This window comes from Rhea pennata, chromosome 3, assembly GCF_028389875.1.
Source record: "Rhea pennata isolate bPtePen1 chromosome 3, bPtePen1.pri, whole genome shotgun sequence".
NCBI classification, from domain to species: domain Eukaryota; kingdom Metazoa; phylum Chordata; class Aves; order Rheiformes; family Rheidae; genus Rhea; species Rhea pennata.
Window position 1 is genome coordinate 1,794,952 of NC_084665.1, and position 17,460 is coordinate 1,812,411.

The 17,460-nt window shown below is 38.4% G+C and overlaps 1 non-coding gene across 1 annotated transcript; it reads right to left on the reverse strand.

Annotated features, from left to right (window-relative positions):
- Positions 1 to 15,317: 15,317 nt before the first annotated feature.
- On the reverse strand, positions 15,318 to 15,399 carry TRNAS-GCU (transfer RNA serine (anticodon GCU)). The gene has a single exon. It is a non-coding gene; the product is annotated as a tRNA-Ser (tRNA).
- Between the last annotated feature and the right edge of the window lie 2,061 nt (positions 15,400 to 17,460).

Genomic DNA, 17,460 nt, shown 5'->3' on the forward strand with positions numbered 1-17,460 from the left:
CAGCTTTGCAAAGATAATCAGTAGCCCCAGCAACTTTGTGGCTAAGGGTCCACAGTGGAAGAGCCTGAATGGGTTTCACGGACTCAGGCTGTTCTACATACAGACTGGATGTCACATGTGTGGCAGATGGTCCGGTGGTTTGCAGTTATCCATCTTAATGATATTTTCTTCTGTCATGTGAGTCCCATTCTGGACTATGTCCATGAAAGCAGTACACAATTAAATTGACCTAAAAGGCAAAAACCTTTGATCCATTCCTCATTCTCTTCTCTTTTTTCCCCCCACTTGATTGCAATTTCAATTTCAAACTATTTAGGTATAGCAAAAACTGGAAACTGAACCTTCCTTTTGTTCTCTATTCTGCCAGGTATGCACCTGACTAGGCTAGTACATTTTAAGTAGTGCTACCAATTCTGCTTTGTGAAACTTAGGAATGAACAGGGAAGAATTTACAGGTAGCATATTCTATAATGCCTTTGGATACAACTTTGTGGCCATACAGAATGGCATATTTTTAACTCACTGGAAGGCATCCATTTGCCATTTCATATGTGTGTTATGTATTCAACTTGACATACAGAAGTTTGATCCGAAAAACAAGCATATAAGCACATATGCCAAATAATCCTTACTCAGTTTCTTATTTTCTTTCTGATACATTGTGTGAGATCCTAGCTGTCCTGAGCCCCAGTCAGCTAAGGACTGAAGAATAGCTATGTGTCTTAGTGGTGTGCTTATCATGGTCTTGAAGACGTGCATATTTTCTAAGTTTCATATCAATAATATACAAATCACATTTTAATTGTCAAAGAACAATGACCTACCATACCAATTAACAAAATATATGGAATATAATCATAGTCAAATTTAAAAAATGATGTGTTTGGTTTAATCTTTTGACTTCCATGGAATAACATAAGCAGGAGTTAGCCTAGGTTGTGATCTATACTGCTAATAAATTAAGTTTGCTTAGTCACAGTGCACTGGAATCTGTTTCCTGTTTTCTTACCTGAAATAAGGAAGGGTGATGGTAAGAAATTATGCTTCTTTTTTTCAGTATTTATTGAAACATAAAACACACAGCTGAACCTGTAAATACAGCCTCCTGAATTTCACTTGACTTGATGAACAGGCAAGGTTACTTTTCTGTAAGTCTGAAATTTTAATGGTAGAGATTAAATTACGGAACTTCTCTGCTTACTTGCGTCAATATAACACTTTATAATGATCCTGGAGAAAAAAAAAGAGTAGGGAAAAAGTAAATAAAATAAGAAAGTTGCCTCCTAAATGAAGTACAGATGAGATAATAATTTTGTTAGCATACAATGCCATTCTAATTGTTTATCCTTCAAACTAAATGCCTTAAATGACATTTAGAAAGTAAATCTCTTTCCTGATAGGGCAGCGATATTTTAAAATTATTTTTTTTCCTTTCTAAATCAGAAGATTCTACTTAACTACCTTTTATTCTGTGGTTTCTTTATGTGTTCTTTAGTTTTAAGAATGTATATGTTTATGTTCTCTAAAGGTAGGGGTAGTCTTAAGATTAATATAATTTTAATTTATGTCTTTTGATAAACCCTTTACGTTACCAGCGCAGGGGTTGTCATATAAAAACAAATTACATCAAGCATCTGTATATAGCATAAACACTGAATCTTCTGATACATATCTGATCTAATGACGAAAAGGGAAGATACTTGTTTTACTATGTCCATGGCTTTTACTATTCTACTTTAACATGTAACTTCCTGAGCACCTTAGGCAGCCAGTTTACAAAGACTTCCCTAAAGTTGTCCATAGTGTGCAATACTGCTTAATAATCAATGTAAGAGATGTCTGAGGAAATAGCAAGAAAAAGGCCAGAGAGCAGGGCAGGTGACACCAAAGAATAGGAGCTGTGTTGGAAAAACAGTGTTGATACCTGCTAACCAGGAGGATGCATTTAGAAAAAAAAGAAAAATTGAAAAGATATCTGCTGCCTTTATTAATTTTAAGAAATGTTATCTTCTGGGATGAGTTCGTGTGGGAGTACAGTTGTGGTTTATGCAGACTGTTGAATAGCCTTAGCCTGGCTGACATCTGTTGAGGCACAGTAGCTTCCTATTTTTGTATGTGAATCAATGTTCACTGATGTTTCCTGGCTTAGGTACAGCATGTTGTTGCTTGACAGAAATTTATTACATTGCCAAAGTGCTTAGTATGGAAATCAGACTGCAATATTTTAGTTATGATCTGCCTAAGCTTGCGTAAAAAATTTTTTCCAGCTGGCTCTGAGTTTGATGGATCTGTCAGTGTTCCTATGGGGTATACATGCATGGATCCCTGTAACAACAACATACTGCTTTAGATTCAAAAGTTAGTGTTAAATTACTAATGCAGGCCTAACTTTTCCCAAGTGCAGATCCTGTGAACTGATTTCCATGGACCAACATATGCAGAGTTTTACCGAGTTTGTCAAAGTAGAGGAGCTTCATCCATTTGCATTAGCTGAGGTCTCCCCCAGGTATTTTAATTTGGCAACAAAAGAGTTTCTTATTGTCTCTGCCTTCTTTGTACATGAATTAATTAAAGACACCAAATGCCAACTGTGTCCTAATTGGCTAGACATCCAAAGGAAGTTGGGAGATAACTTGTAACTAATGCCACAGCTTACTTCTGAAAGAAGAGCTTTTCAAAAAGGCATGGTATCTGCAGAGGATTACTAATGAAAAAGTGTGCTAACTTCTAAGGTTGTAGAGTACACTACAACCTTAAGATTTCTCAGAAAACATTTATTTAATATGAGTTACTTATTTACTATCATATGAGTTTAATATTTTCTTCAGGAAATTTAGGTAGGATTCTTAGGCCTTCTTCAATATACAAAAGTTCTTCAAGGAGATTTAATTCTATTTTAAGCTGAAAGAGGTCAGCACTGCAATATGCAGATCTGAGGTTAACATATGGATGGAGAATTAGTCAACATCTCCTAGAGCTTGGCAACAGTCAGGTATGGACTCCGGTGGGAGGTTATTTGTGGACCAAGGGACTGGAAGTGGTTGTAAAATGTTCCCTGTTCCTGCTTGGAAAGTTCTAACTTTTTATGGAAGGAGAGAATAGGGTTGTTTTTTTTAAAAAAAAAGAGTTCAAGATAAAAGAGAGTCAGAACTGGAGGGAAGGATTAATGAGTGTTGTTTCATCCATAATTTTGAAAAAAAATTCTGAAATTCATTAGAAATGACCCCCTGCCCCGGCACTGTTCTAATCAAAAGCTCTGTTTTTATTCTAACGAGAATTTTGATAGAAAATTTCTAACCATTGCAGCATATCAGGCATCAAAATGTCATTGATATAGTAAAAATAAGAGACATTAAAAAAAGCAATTGCCAAAAAAAGAAATCAGATTTCTTCCTGCCAGAATTTCAAACTGTGTTTGAAAGGAAAGACAAGAATTTATGTCTATGAACCCCCAAACATCCCATATAGAAGGAACATGGATTCCATGTCTCTTGGTATCTTTCAAGAGGAATAGGAACTGTGAATTAGAAAACTTCATGGACTAAAAATATCTGCGCAGTACGGAGAGATCATACTATGCTTGCAAAAGATTGAACGGCATCAAGAGGTTTGTGGCAAGTTGTGAGAGCCCATAACCTATTGCCCTTGCAAAGACCTTTCCATAAGGAGATGTTACAGCTTAACTTGAAACCAGAATGAAAAAGCAGAGATGGCTTACACCTTAAAAGCAGGAAGATAACTACTTTGCTTCTGTGCCATGGTATAGAGATAAAATGCTGCTTGTCTCAACTGCACTAAATCCAAGATAAGTGTTGTTTACTTCACCCCCTCCAGGATGAAAGGTCACTTCTAGTTCTCCTTAGAGATCTAGCAATTTCCTCCTGGCAGTTTATTCACCTCTGCCCTCCAGGAATCAACTGAGGTTCTGCCAAGAGTACTGTGCTCATCTATTTTGTCTGGTTAACAATGTCTTGGCTTTTTGGGGACATGTATTAACTCTCTCCCTGCCAGCTCAGGCCTTAATAGGTTTACTAATACAGTTCCAAAGACAAAAGCAGGTTAAGAGAGAAATTAAACTTGAAGTCTCTATAAATGCATTTTGCCACCAAAGCCATGGGATGCTGCTGATAGTGGTGGTCAACTTCAGCAGGTATCACGCAGGGTATTTTAATTATGGGCATTTGTATATATCCTGATAATACAGTAGATGAAAATGAAAGAAAAACATAAAATAGCCATGTCTGCACAATTCAAGAACTTTTAGGAATCTTTTAGGACTTTTCATTTGTAATCCCATCTGTAATACAGGCTGTTTTCTTGATCTTGGGAAAACCCATCTCTGCTTTGATTTTCAAAACAATTAAGTGTTTACTGGAAACTTCAGTGGAGGTTGTATGCTGTCAGCAACTCTGAACAATCAGGATTTTGCTCCCTCCACCTCCTTTAGCCTTTAGGAAGGCCTAAAGAGATGATCACACACATACTATTGCAGTCCTGGGGGAGCATCCTTACAGGACATCCATCAGCCTGCTCTGTCTGGGGCTCACAGGGTGATGCTTTGCTCCCGCTATCTTCTCTTGAGCTGTTACATGATGTTCTTTTTTGTTGTTTACTAGCTCCTTTAGCAAGATAGATTAGATATGCCTTCATTCAGTTAGGCCAGTAAGGTGCATGTATTTTGGGGTAGTCTTAAGCTTATATTCATAGACATACTAAAATGTCCCTGTCAGTAAAAATAGGACTCCACAGCCCAGCTTTCCATAGTCTCATGGGTAGCCCCCATCCTCAGAAAACTGCATTTTCAATATACACTTATTCAAAGACAGGACCTTGTAGCACTGTCGTCTGTGGGACACATAGCTTGATGGAAATGGATATGGATTTTGCAGAGAATCAAGCAATCACTCTTTACTTACTTGCACAAGAAAAATACAGGTTCAGATAAAATAATAAGACACCAGGTAAAACCATAAAGCATTTTTCCAGCAGTAATGAATGTCTTCTGGGCTTAACTTAGAGTTGCTTAAGGATTCTAACTACTGTCTCCAATACATAACTTCTTTATGTCTTTCCTTTTTTCTCAGCATCTCCTAGAAGTACAGTACAAATCAAGCATGCTTCTCACTCCCACACTTTTTTCTTTCCTGTTCCTGGATGAATGTCTTTTATCCTTATGAATTCCCACATGAGCCTCTTGGCTCAGTTTTTTATGTAACAATGCTAATGTTCTACATGTTTGTGGATTTCTGCTCTAATTCTGCATTCTCTCAAGAGAGAAACTGGAGAAAAATGGTTTAATGTGACCATCCCTGTGTAAGAAGGTGCTCTTTCTTCAATCAGAGCCATCAAACTGTAATTAATCAACCCTCTTCCTCAGGACTCTCAGGCTAGGGAAAACAGAGGGTCATCAAATCTTTTGTTTTCTCTGGCTTGTGAGATATGTGACACAGCCTTTACAACAGATGCTGGGACTGCACATGCACAAAGGCGTAGAGTGGTTCAGCGGCTTCATTTTAAAAAAATCATGAAAAGCTTTACAGAATTTTTAAGCTGTACTGGCTGTGGACACGGCCAGTCTCCACAGATCACCAGGCCTGCTGGAGAAGAGGACATTCATAAAGATAAAGTTTTTAAAAGAAAAAAAGTACTTCTAACTCTTTAGATGTTAAAATGAATGGATTTTAAGAAGGAAAGAAAAACTAAGCATGATAAAGGAGAGATCTCTTGAGTTCTGATGAAGTTGATTGCTATTTGTGGTGATGGTTTCAGGGAGGAAGGCAGTTGTGATACATGAATGAGGGAAGGGGTTTCGTAGTCATACGGTAGCCACTGTTTCATATTATTTAGACCATAAAGACTCCACTTGCTGATATGAATAAGAGTTGCAAGAGGTTGCTGTTCCCATCTTCTCCCTCTTTCCCTCATATTGTTTTTAATTCCTCTTAGTGAATCCGTTCTTTGAAATGGAACTAGAGCTAAGCTCTGGAAAAGAAAAGAGGAAAACACAAAAATGTTGGAAAAGGAGGGACTGTAAAACAGAAAGCAAGAGTTCAAAAGTAGGGACTCTACAGTTCAAATTGCTAGGAAAACCTGAAAAAGCTAGTCTGTCTTGAATTTTATGTTTCTATGATGTTTCTGACCTGTGTGATCAGTGGTAGTCCAGACTGACAGTCAGGGTAGTAGGTGGTGAAAGCCATCTCCTGTATGGGAAGGGTATTGGCGATTGTGTGTGCCTCTTGTGAAGTGACTTGGGACTGAAAGAGGTTGCAGTGCTTCATAGTCTCTGGTAAATGGGTAGGTACATGTGGAGATGTTCTTTGGACCCTGTAGCTAAATATCTTATTGAATAGTTGCTTGCCCTTGCACAAGCCTGGACTTGAGTACCCCATGTGCAGTTCTGCGTTTCTATGACCCTGTTGTTTTTGTGACACACTATTCCGGTTTCCCCAAATGTAGTTCTTTAACCATACCTGCAATGTGGGGCATTTATTTATGACATCAGTTCAGTAGAAGCTGTTTTTAGGACTTGTGCAAATAATTTAGTACATTATTTGCTTGTTTAAATTTCCTCTTTTAAGTGCAAAAAGAAAGCCCACTTTGAGACAGGGTACTTTCATATGAAGTTACAACAACATTAGACAAACACTTTTCTTCATCCACGGAGAAAGTGGAACTGCCTCCTTCATCCTGCCCTTTCTGCTCCCTTACTGGAACCAGCACAATCACCATCCCCGTGAGATCTGCTCTTTGATATCATGCATATGTCAATGTATTTTTCAGTTAAAAAAAAAAATAGTCATCTTTAATGAATTCAGTTTATATGTGATAGTTATTTTCCTAAAAACATTTTTAATCTTCTCTTTGAACAGTTTCACCAGCATTTGCTTTATCCAGAATTGAAGTTGAGGTAGGATGCTTGAACACTGAGAAACTTGTGGTGACCTCCGCCTAGACTATAATTCTCCACCATGTATACACTGATAGGCATCACAGCTTGAAACAAGTGGTTTCCACAAATTAAGAATCAATACTAACAAGTAACATACATATTATATTTTAGTATGAGGGAGCTAGTTTTGTTGACACAAAAAATGTCATGTCAAGATCTTCCTATCCCTAAAAATCCCCTGATTTGTTTAATGTTTATTCTTATGCACTAAATGTATGGTATTTTTCTGGAAAAATTTGTATTTCTTTGGGGAGCAGGAGGCTGTCTTTGGATGGTTTGTGGTCTTACTTACTGAAAGGTAATGTTGGAAAATAAAGAGCTTCCTAAATAGCTTGAATGTGATTGGTAGCTCAAATTAACCCCTTCCAGACAGAAGAGTCCTTACAGACTCTGAGCAGACAAATAGATTATGTCAGTAAAATGATTTTAATTATCAGTGAGATACTGTCAGCACAGAAATAATTCTGGTCATAAGAAATGATGCACATAAAGATAAGAAACACAGATCATTTTTGATTAGTATAAGTTACATATGAAGTATTCTCCCAAATGAAATCAGAATCTTTTTTTCTTTTTGTTCTCTGCTTAGCCCTACTTTCTCTGTTTTGGTATTTATATTGCCATATATTTAGCCTAATTTTTTTTTAACTCAACAGTCAATTTATGTTCATGAATTGGGTGTTCGTATTTTCATTTTCTCTCACCTTGCATTGCTGTTTATGATTCTGAGAAACAACAAATAAAGAGTGAAGTAAACAGTTGACTAGGATCACCCTTAAGCTAAGCTTTGTTAACATAAAGAATGAGCACAGAGGTTGTCTTAACCATGAGCACAATGTATACCAACAAAATAGGGTTTACATAATGTTAAACAAAGTATAATTTGTTAAATTTTCCTTCTGAAGGTAAGTTGAGAAGTTCTCTTATATAGGGAAGAGAACAAAACAAACTGCAAAATTGAAGCACACAAAGCTAACACTGATCTCTGACGTTACATAGATTCTTCCTTCTATTCTTTTTTACAAGTAAATTGCTGTAGAAAGCAGTGCAGTAATTAGAGCCTTCAGAAATGCCTGAAGTTTCCCTCTATAGTCAAGCATGACAAAAATAATAATAAAAAAATTTTACTAACACAGCTGGCGTTCAGATAAAATCATGTGGCTAGCTTTGAAATGATATTAAAAGAGAAATTTTAATTAACCTGTACCACTGAGTCAGAAGATAATATCTGATGCATATAACAGGCATACAGACAAAGTGTGATAAAATAATTATTTGCAATTAGATATATGCATTACAGACAATGTTGTAATTAAAATGTACTTAATGACACAAGAGGTCCTTTATTATCAAAATAATTCATAGAAGAACTTTGGAAACAATGTGATTATTATCCATAGCTCTGAAAAAAAAATCTCAAAATTTACCAGGGGCCCAAAGTATTTTCTGTAACACTTTCTGGTTATCACAGATATTGATAAGTTGAACAGCTGGACTCCTGTTTTTTAGTACCTAAACCATTTTTTTACTGGAGTGTGTTTAAGTCACCCATTTATTGACATTCTTTTACATGATCCTGTGAAATCTGACAGATAGAGATTAACATTCACATGCTATACTGATTGGAACAGGGTGCATCTTAAAATGTAAATGAATTTCTGTGTAAATCAAAAGAAGGCAGAGATAGCATAGATGGCTATGCCATTCTTTCCACCATGAAATTTTTTGTTTGTTTGTTTTACATTATTTGCATATTAATCATGTGGTTAGAGAAGTAGTCTGGAGCTGGATTAATCCTTGGCATTATCACAGGCTTTCTATGAGGACCTAACTGAAAAAACTCAACTCGCTTTTCTGTTCTGGGAGTGAACCTGTTTTCTGAGGAGACTGTTGTGATATGATACTGAAGACAGTGAGCATCTTTTGGCCTTATGGAAGGCAACAAGAGTCTTATTATTTTTTCAACTAAACACAACAGTCTTTTTTCTCAGTTTTGCCCAGATCTTGGTAGCATTGCCAAGTTCAGAGAACGCTACTGGTGACCTGTCTTTGAACTGTTTCTTAAAAGCATGAGATGCAAAACGGCTTAAGTTTCCTGAGGCATGCACACCTCCAGCAGGAGAGGTCAAACTAGGGAGAAATGTCACATGGGAAACAACACCTCAGGACTGCAAGCTTTCTGAAGCAGGGCATCAGAGTAGCAGCAATGGACAATAATTCCCAAGCTTATCACTAGACCTTGTTATTTTGTGAATTATGCATGTTAGCTCTTCAGCTATAACTGAACTGCATCTTTGGGACTCCTTTTATCAATGATATAAGACATCTTGCTGATAACTTTTGTCATTTTTGGTGTATACTTTTTTACCTCATAAAACCTAGTACCTCATTCAAGACTTTTTTCCCCAACTTTTATTTTGTTCTAGCTTTAATATATTCCTTTTTCCCCTCCTTCCCTTCATGGAAAATCCATTTAAATTTTGGAACACTTTATCATGCCAAAGCATCTCAGGGTCTTTTGCAATAATATTGAATGATAAAGCTTACTGAAGCTGATCCTTGTCTCTGCTGAGACTCTTCTACATCTCTTCAGTCATAAAAGGAGGCTGGAACCAAGCATAAATTACACTTTCTTGAAGCATTCTTTCTCACTTTTACACATCTTAAAGAATTAACAGAGTGAAATTCAGGCTCCACTACTTCTTCGGGATGAAGAAATAGTCCTGCTGATCCACCAGTGATTGAAAGCAAGCAGCCTACTTTGATGCCAGACAAGCAAAGGTCATGCTTGATGGCCACAGGCAATAACTTGTGCAGGCAGTTCATGATCCTGTAGTTGAGTGACCAGAAAAGTAATATATTTTGACACTGAAGATACAAAAACTCTGTCTCATCTTTGTGGTCATCACTAGAGAGAGCAGTCATCAACTGAAAACATAGTTTTTTGCTCTTTGGGATGAAGAGAAGCAGAATCTAGTAAATTTGGAAGAGTTACTCAGTTGTCAGGAGTGAGGGACATCTCAGCCTCTAAGAGCTGTGTTTACAAAATCAAAAATGCTGATTCAACTATAGAAACATAAATGTAGTCATTTGCATTATACTCGACAGAAGACTTCCTGAATCCTAAGGGAACCAGAGTACAGCATCAACATTGCTCCTGTGGATAAGGAAATGGCTGTTGTTGGTATATCATTAAATAATCTGTCAGAGATTTTATTTTCCAATCACAGAAAAAACAGTATCAATATACCTCTAAATAGCAAGTGTTTTTGACTTTGTAGTGTAGACTACTTGACAGTTTACAGTCAGAAAGAAAAATCTCATTTTATGCAGGTGATGTCAAAACATTTAATTTTGAGAAGAGGTAAAAGTTCCATTCAGTTATCTTGCATAATGCTATTTACATTTCTATGCTGCATTCAGATATTCATTTTAATATTAGTCTTGCTGATGCTTGGAAGCTGTTTGAGACTCTATACCCCCAGTGACATAGAGAAGTCCACCTCAGCCAGTTCAGCCTCTGCACGATTCAATCAACCAGCATCTCTTTGGGTTGTATCATGGTAGCAGCTCTCTCAATGGGGAGGGAAAAGTGCTTTTTCTGCCTCATTGCAGAAACATGCACACTGGTGCTAGTGGTGAAGTTAAACACATCTGTAGCATACCCTTAACCCCTAAGGTGCAGTTGTGCAGCAATTTAAGCTGATCTAAACTGGTACTGCAGCGACTTGTTGTCACTCCTGCTCTTATGCTGTTGTTTGGTGGACCAGTTCATGGAGTTGGTTCAGCTGGAAACTAACCCTCCGAAAAAGAGGATTCATTTTTGGGAACAGCTGGGTGGACACATAGTGAGGCCAAGCATCTCACCAATCCCTTTAGAAATAATCTGTCCTTCTTTGACCAGGTTTAGCTCAGTTGGTTAGAGCGTGGTGCTGCTAATGCCAAGGTCATGGGTTCAATCCCTGTATGGGGCTTTGCTGAGGGTTGGACTAGATGATCTCCAGAGGTCCCTTCCAACCTTACCATTCTAGGATTCTCCCTCACCCTCTATGCTTTGGATTGAGTTTTAATCGGATCATTTAGCCACCCCAGCTCACAACACAGGCTAACAAGCTTTTGCACTGATAAAAAGAATAGGGTAGCAGTGTGTACTAGTTTACAGGGGAGGTTGGGATCACCCCATCACTGCCTTAGATAGTTTTGAAATGATCATGAAACCTCCTCACCTTAGAGAAGTTCCTGCTTAGCTGTCTTGAGTGGGGAGAAATAACCTCCCAAGTGCTTTGCTCATCCTTCCTTTTAAACATTGCCAAGGAGGACTGAAAATTTGCAAGACCTCATGCTCAGTTGACAAGTGCTGAGTGTGTGATGGTGATAGTTGGACCACATACTAACTTCATTACTGTTGGTTTGAGCTGACAGTTAGTCCTTTTTAGCTCATCCATGTAGCTATTACATAGTACAGAGGTGGCAAGATCAATTCTAGGTGCCAGATGCTCACCCTGGGGCTTGATCTTGTAAATGCTAGTGAAGATTTGGGCTAATCTCTACATCTGATTAACATTTCCTGTTCAGAGCCACTGCATCATAATTGTTGAGGATTTTTGCTATTTCTGAGGCAGACTTGGAGCTTTTTCTCATGGCCATTTTAGGATTTGTGCCTGTGCACTTGTAAAATTCCTCTTGAAGTCTATGGACTGAATAAAAAGAAAAGAATCCAACCTCATTACAGTGTGTGCCTTAGTGTCACATCTTTCTGGGAAGGATAGATAGTAGCAATCAACCATGATGAAATCAATGTTTCATTAAGGAAATACTAATTTCTTCAAATCATAAGTAATAAGTAAAATTGCTGCAAAATACATAGAACTGAAGGAATTGCTCAAGGGGAAAACAAAACCCTGAGTATATAATCTGCTTCTTATTTATCTCCCCTAGGCTTCTCCACTTTCCATTTTTCAAAAGAACAAAGAGAGTGTGCCAGAGCTGCTTTGGGATTTCAGTGCAAAATAATGAGAATTCATTGCTAATTAGTGCTCCAATTAAAAAAAAATTGCAGGGACACTGTTAATGAACTTGTAAATTACAGTTGCAGACTTGCATTGCTATAAATATTACCATTGTTTGATTCAATTTGTATATGTAAAAGTGGCAAGAAAGGTTGTTGGCGTATATGCGTGGATGGCAATAATCACTTGGCCCCTTTACAGGTGTCTAACAATCCCTGCTGTTACTAGCTGTACAGTCTGTTTTTTAGGTCACTTTTTGGACAAGAGTGGCGTATCAATGATCATGGCATATATTGCAAACTATACAAAAAGCTTAGTAGTTTTAACAGCTCGTCTCTCAGTATGCACTAGCTTTCCTGCCCACAGGGGTAACTGAAGCAAGATTGCTGCAGTGTTTGTATTCTGATAGATAACACCTTTTCCTGTAGAACAGGGAAATTATTCTGTATTTGAAAATAGTCTTACATTCATCTTGGTGAATCTCACACCCTGTACTCCTGCCAGCTTCTTCACTGAGGGTAATCATTCCTCAGCTAACAGGGACGATAAGCTTAGTTAAAATAAAAAGAAAAGCAAGCATGGTAGAGCAGGGAGAAGGAAAAGGGGAATATCCAACACAGTGTTCTTTCCACCAGCTTCTTGCCGTCTTTACTTGGAAGGGCTGCTGAAACAGAAGTGCAGGGCCAGCTGTCCTCACCGTGTCTCTTTATGGTGCTCTCAGCCTACACACCCATCTATGAGAACAGTGGTAAATGGCAGCGGTGAATAAGGGGAAATTGTGTCTGAGGGCAATTATTAAACACTTAAGTTGAAGGTCTAAACTAGCATGGCATTCATCTCAAAAAATTTGGCTTTGTATATAACCTTCATAAACTACAAAATAAGAATGGGAGATTATCATACATTTTCAGTGAGTCTTGACTGAGTTAGAAACCTTTTTATTTTTCATATAAAACTATATTAAGAGTGAAAGATAATCAAGGATACTGCAAGGTAAATGTTGGTATGCGACTGCATGTTTGCTCATCACGGCAAACAGCCAAGTGGTGTAAATCTACATGTTTATACACTCAGAAGCGGCATTTAGTTAGAATAAATGGTTACCACACCCTTCTTCCACCTTTACCCAGACCGCAGCTGTTAGCTGCATTAGTACTTTGTGGTTTTTCAGCAGTACATATATGATGTACTCCACCTCAAACATAGGGGAAGAGACAGCCTGTAAAGAATAAGTGCAAACATAAAAGTATTAGGGGAACAATCACTGTCTTTTTGATCAGCTGCTAATTCCAGTGGGGGCAGGAGCCGGGGGAGATCTGCCATGGTGTATGTCCATCAACTACGACAGTGGCTGATGACTGCACACTGAACCTGGTATTTCACAGTGCAGACGAGCTACCTGGCTACACTAATGCAGCTGCACGTGTCTCTACAACAAAGCCCTACTTGCATCATTTTTCCTCATTCTCTCTTGCCAGCATTTGTCAAAAGGCACGTCTGCATGGTATTTTGTGCCATCTATTGCAGGAGAACGTTTCCTCTCCAGAGAACTGTGAGAATCCATTGGATGGCAACTAGCAGGTGACCTGAAACACTTCTGAAATCGCCAGATGCTTTTTGGTGATAGATGGCAAAATATGGATAAAATCCACATTGATTGTAAAGTGCAGATATACATGTTGTCTCAGGCAGGTGCTTGGGCCAGTTTAGATTTCTGTAGTTAGCTACCAAGTGAAGGACATTTTACAAGTGACTAGCAATAAAGACAACGTGAAACAGTATACAGGAAGCTGGTAGATGCCTAAAATACCTATTAGCGTATTCATAGAAAATCACAAAGCCATAGGTGACAATTTGAAAAGCATCGAGTTTATTCATGTTTTAGCTCAAATACTTTAGAGCCAGTGGCATAGGTGTCGTTCTTGCCATTTGTGACAGCCCTGAGAAAGTTCAGCCAATTTTTACAGAAAGACAAATTCTTGCAATATTTCCATAAATATTAGAAACACATTTGGCAAATAGTGTGCAGTAATATTTACTAAACTTCATGTAGCTATTGTTTTGAAACAAAACACCATTCAGATTGCAGGAAACAGAAGAACTCGCTACTCTTTTGATAGGCAATAAAAAGGTAGTGCTGTTTTACCTCAAATCTTCCCTTTTTAGTTAGATTTTTTTTAAAAAGTATGCTTTTTTCAATATCCAGTTTAATATAAGCTACTGAATTACCTTCCTTCTGTCTTTAATCTTTATTCTTCTTGGCTAACATACGGCACTTTGCAAACAAATAAAACTGAAATACCTTTTTTCTTCAAATCATGCCTTTCAAATTAGGTTTAATATAAGAAGTGAGGACAATAAATTTGGGTGATGGGAAAGGCTGATGGAAAATCAAAAGTGTTCATTACAAAATGACAGAATAGTTGAGGTTGGAAGGCCCTTCTGGAGATCATCTGGGCCAACCCTGCTGCTCAGTCAGAGTCAGCTGGAGCAGGTTGCCCAGGACCCTGTCCAGCTGGGTTTTGAATATCTCCAGTTTGAGCCCATTGCCTCTTCTCCTTTCACTGGGTACTACTGAGAAAAGTGGCTCCATCTTCTTTACTCCCTTCCAAAATAAATGACTTTGTTACTCATTTAAAATTGATGTCCGAGTTTCCTGGGGTTATGTTTTTAAGTGGTTTATGTGTTTTTGCCTTTTAATCCATAGGTTTCTGTTTCTATTTCTCCAATTAATTCTGCTACAGAAAAAGTGCAATGAGATTCCAGTATGACTTTGGGCATAGATTTTTAAGATACAATCATCAGGACTAATTTCACATAGCAGAGCAAATTATCGTAGAATCATAGAATTGGTAAGGTTGGAAGGGACCTCTGGAGATCATCTATTCCAAGCCCCCTGCTCAAGCAGGGTCACCTAAAGCGTGTTAGACAGGGTTGCATCCAGGCGGGAGGCTTTGAATATCCCCAGAGAAGGAGTAACAAGGACCCCCCCACACACACCTTGCTGAAGTCTGGGCTTGAACCAGGGACCTTTAGATCTTCAGTCTAACGTTCTCCCAGCTGAGCTACTTCGGCCCCCCAAAAAGAAGACCTAAGGTGATATTTCAGAATTGTCTCACATGGTTCTACTGCTTTTCACAGAATATTTTGACTAGAAAGATAAATCACTCTCAAGTTCTTTTCACAGAATGGTTGAGGTTGGAAGGGACCTCTGGAGATTGTCTAATCCAACCCCCCTGCTCAAGCACAGTCATTTAGAGACACTGCATAAGATCGCATCCAGGTGGGTTTTAAACATCTCCAGGAATGGAGATTCCACAACCAGCCTGGGCAACCTGCTCAGTCACCCCCAAAGGCTGCAATGAGGGTGGGATTCAAACCCACGCGTACAGAGCACAATGGATTAGCGGTCCATTGCCTTAACCATTCAGCCACCTCATCTTTCCTAAATTATGCTATGTTATGTGAATGATTTGAAACATTGTTTAATTTTAAGTGATTGCAGGATATGACACACTGCACTATCCCCTTGGAATTAGTTAAGCTCTTAATTTAAACAGATCTTATTAGATCAGACAAAAATAAGAAATTGGAAACTTTTTACAAGATAAAATGCCGATGCTTTGTAGTTTCAGAACTGCTGCTGTTGCTTTGACTTTATTAGGTGCCTAAAAAATAATTACTAATAGTTAAAGAAAAATGTGCTATATGATAAATACTAAACTCTGATCTGAAGATGTAAATAACCAGCCTAATTTTAAAAAGTTTCAACCTCCTAAAAATGACCATTCCCTTCAGAGACAGAAAGAAGCTCTTCAGTACTTTTAAGAAATCATTTCTAAATCCTGATGCTGAGTTTGGGCTTTGGGATCTGGTGGTAGACTATATATTGCTTAAAACGTTGGCCAAAGTCTTATTGTAGAATGTTCCTCTCCAATGGTATCTGGGCCTCTGAAAGGCCTTCACAACATGGGATGTCCAGTTGGATAGTATGCATCTCACATTTGGTTTATTGCCAGGAATACAGGGATGGGAGGGATCCTGAACCAAAGGTGAATGACTAGTGTGCAGCAGCTGGGAATGACACCAAATGCCATTCTGTGACGTATTAACGAGAGTGCCATGCATGCGATCTGACAGGTAATTGTTCTGCTCTATTTGCTGTGAGTGAGGGCTTTCACTCAGGAAGAGCTTAGGTCCATTTAGGGGAATACAGTTTAAGAAACAGGTAACTAGACTACCTAGACAAGTTATGTAATTTTTATCTTTTTTTTAAAAACAATGTTAAATGCTTACAAATTTACTAAAGATCTGTGAAGGTTGGTCTAGGCATGCTAGATGCTGCTTCACAAGGCAAAGACTTCTTGAAAGTTTTTTCCAGGCCTGCATGTCTATTGTTTATGTAGTTATTACACTGTGTGTAAGTCACTGATGATATTTTTTATCTCTCTTCAGTCAGTCACTGTTTCTTACTGCAAATGGAGAACATCTTTGTATAAAATGGATAGAAATGTGTTCATTTCATAGGAAAAGGCTTCAAAAGCAATGTCTAGCAGATATGCATTGCAAAGATTATAGAGTGCAACAAAATGTTATCTGCTGAGAGAAAATTCTAGAGCCGTTAAAAAGCCTTTTGATTATGGACTTCATTTACTGTAACAGTGGCATAAATCAGAAGTAATTCTGCTTAAAGATATGAATGAGAGGAGAATTGGAGCCTAAATTAGCAATGTTCAGTGCCTGGGCAGCAAATATGAAACAAAATAAAGAAATTTGGTACGTAGTACCACACATTTCTGATTCTAGAGCAAAGGCATATACAAAACAGAAATCTTCCTCTGATTGCAGATTTATGGACGTAACCCAGCAGTCATGCACACATGTCTGATTTCTTTAAGGGAAGCTGTAACTGCTGAAAAATAGGCTCTGTGCTACAGCAGCTCGCAGACAGGACCATTCCTCACAGACAGGAAATGCTGAAAAATGCGGGTGGGTGGCAGCAAGGAGGGTCGGGGTGCCCATTTCTCCCACGGACATAACTGCCTCCATAATTCCGTGGGTCTGGGGACTTCCAAAGCTTCACTACCAGCCCATGCCAAACTCCTGGAAATTGGTTCAGATAAGAATATGGTGATCCGATGGGAATAGGAAGGCAAATTTAGAAAATAGGCGCCTGCATCATGGCTGCTATAGCGAGCCTTTGGCTAAATCTGTGGACCTTCCGGCGACACTTTGAAGCTGTTTGCTTCCTGCAGTTTCAGAGTTCTGTGTGTGAGCCTGTAGGTCACACATTAGCTTTGCTTTCCTGTTCTTAGCTTCACAAAATACAACTCCACTGTAGGACATGTGAGCAGAACAAGACTGATCAGTTTCCTTAGTTCTCTGAGAATCGGTTTTGTGACGATCTGTCTCAACAGAGATCTCTGTGCTCACGCGCGAGCTGCTGTGGAGCATCATTCGTAATGCTGTTGCAAATGCAGCTGCTCTTCCATACTCTATCAG